Source organism: Macrobrachium nipponense, chromosome 39, assembly GCF_015104395.2.
Source record: "Macrobrachium nipponense isolate FS-2020 chromosome 39, ASM1510439v2, whole genome shotgun sequence".
NCBI classification, from domain to species: domain Eukaryota; kingdom Metazoa; phylum Arthropoda; class Malacostraca; order Decapoda; family Palaemonidae; genus Macrobrachium; species Macrobrachium nipponense.
In genome coordinates, this window is record NC_061099.1 from 51,377,787 (window position 1) to 51,380,286 (window position 2,500).

General features: G+C 40.3%; 1 protein-coding gene across 1 annotated transcript in view; it reads right to left on the minus strand.

Annotated features, from left to right (window-relative positions):
- LOC135210461 (E3 ubiquitin-protein ligase TRIP12-like) overlaps positions 1-2,500 on the minus strand; it is a 156,661-nt gene that overhangs the window by 98,830 nt on the left and 55,331 nt on the right. The window lies entirely within an intron of this gene.

Genomic DNA, 2,500 nt, shown 5'->3' on the forward strand with positions numbered 1-2,500 from the left:
TGCACAGGTACTGTCTTAGTAACTATACCAAAGGAAAAAAATTTAACCCAATCCTGTCATGAAAATTGTGCGACATAAAACCATGGCTTGACATTACAAATAAACACTGAAATATGCATTACTTTACCCAGCATCTGTTGCAGCTAATATCAAACACTCATATCCCGGCATATTTTGAAACCCTGCTATTACCATATGTCAAATTAAAGCAATCTGCTTTAGTACAGGATAGGTTTAGCTATCATAGGCATCAAAGAAAGGGGGGGGGCACACACCATTCAAAAATAACTTGCTGACATCTGTACAGACACCATACCACTTATGAACTTATGTTCCCAACAACCATTTGAGTGCTGAATTGTTTTGTAAGTTGGTTACTGTACTCTTAATGCCTATTGATATGCACTATGATACAATCAATGCAGTACTGTATATTTTTTCATTCTATAACACAATACACTGTACAAACAGTACATCATGTACAGAATAGATGAGCAAAAAAAAATTTTTGAAGTTACAGGTGCCAAAGGGGAATGCTCTGAACACAATATTAATTTTAGATCCCATTGTTTGTATCCCTGAATGGTTGTAAGTTGAATGTTTGTAAATAGGATGGTGTCTGTAGTTAATAAAATTAATACAAATTCATCCAATGACATTCCTAGGGTTAAGAGGAATTTTTGTTGTAAATCAGAACCAACACTGGCTTACTACTTATGAGCTTCAGAAAAAGTAATTATAAGTAATTATCTTTCAGAATTTTCTGTAATGTTCTTGAAAACAAAATAAATAAAAAAAAACATAAAACATGTATTTACATTTGTTTATATTAAACACATTTAAGTTGGCTTAGTAATAAAATTAGTTGGTAAAAATATTCAACTTTTAACTTAATTTAAGAGTTTCACAAAATGATTTAGATAAATATACATACAGTGGTATCTTGACATACGAAAGGCTCAACTTACGAAAAACTCGAGATACGAAAGCAAATACGAAGATTTTTGCGGCTCTACATACGAAAATTGCTCAAGATACGAAAGGTTGTTGCTGTAAAGTCTGAGATTCGCCCAGACCACCGAAAACAATTTTAAAACTCGCGCGCCGCCAACTTAGTAGACTTGCCACCATCCACCCATTCTCCCATTGGTTCCTAATGCTAGTCACCACCATAAGATCCTTCTCTCCTATTGGTCAGCATCTCTCCCATCGTGCTCTACGTAGCGGCGTGCTTTTTTGGCCACTTCACGGCATCATCGGTATCGTAAGTACGCGGAATTCGTTCGTTCTATACGATTTCGTTTATTAACGTAAATTCGTTAGTGATTTTGCTGTAGTACTACTTTATCATGTTGTGTGAGAACTTTACTTCATACATATACGTACTACATAACTTAATTACGTACAGTATATACGTAGTCATGGGTCCTAAGAAAGTTGAAGTAGGAAAGAAGAGGATACTTTCTTTGGAAACAAAAATGGAGATAATAAAAAGGTATGAAGCTGGCATGTGATTGAGTGTGATCGCCAAGGAATACAGCCAAAATCCGTCGACAATAGGCACCATCCTTAAGCAGAAGGATGTCATCAAAGCAGCTACACCTTCCAAGGGCGTGACTATTTTGTCTAGCAAGAGGAGCCAGGCGCACGATGAGACGGAAAGGCTTCTTCTTGTCTGGATAAAAGACAAAAAAATCGCTGGCGATACGATAACCGAGACAGCAATCTCCCACAAGGCCAGCGCTATTTTTGGCGATTTGATTGCCCAGGCCGAAGATGACGGAGAAGGGACATCGACGCCAACCCCAGACTTCAAGGCTTCTCATGGGTGGTTCCAAAAATTCCGTAAACGGACTGGCATCCATTCGGTGGTGCGGCATGGGGAGGCGGCCAGCTCGGACACGAAAGCGGCCGAAGCCTTTATTAAGACGTTCGATGAGATGACTCTCAACAAAGGCTACAGTTCTCAGCAAGTCTTCAACTATGATGAAATTGGCCTTTTTTGGAAAAAAAAAATGCCTCGTCGGACGTACATCACGCAGGAAAGGAAGTTACCCGGGCATAAGCCTATGAAAGACGGGCTTACTCTCGCACTTGTTCGAGTGCCAGTGGGGATTGCAAGGTGAAGCCCCTACTTGTCTATCATTCCGAGACTCCTCGAGCCTTAACGGCCCACAAAGTGCTTAAGGAGAAGCTTCCAGTGATGTTGAGGGCTAATGCAAAAGCCTGGGTAACAAGACTTTTGTTCACCGAGTGGGTAAATCTGTGTTTCGGCCCGACAGTAAAGATATTCTTGGAAGAGAAGCACCTCCCTCTGAAATGTCTGCTGTTGTTGAACAATGCCCCTGCTCACCCTCCTGGCCTCGAGGAAGATATCCTAGCAGAGTATTTGTTTATCAAGGTTCTTTATCTTCTGCCTAACACCACCCCTCTCCTCCAACCCATGGACCAGCAAGTGATATCGAACTTCAAGAAACTGTATACGAAACATCTTTTCAAG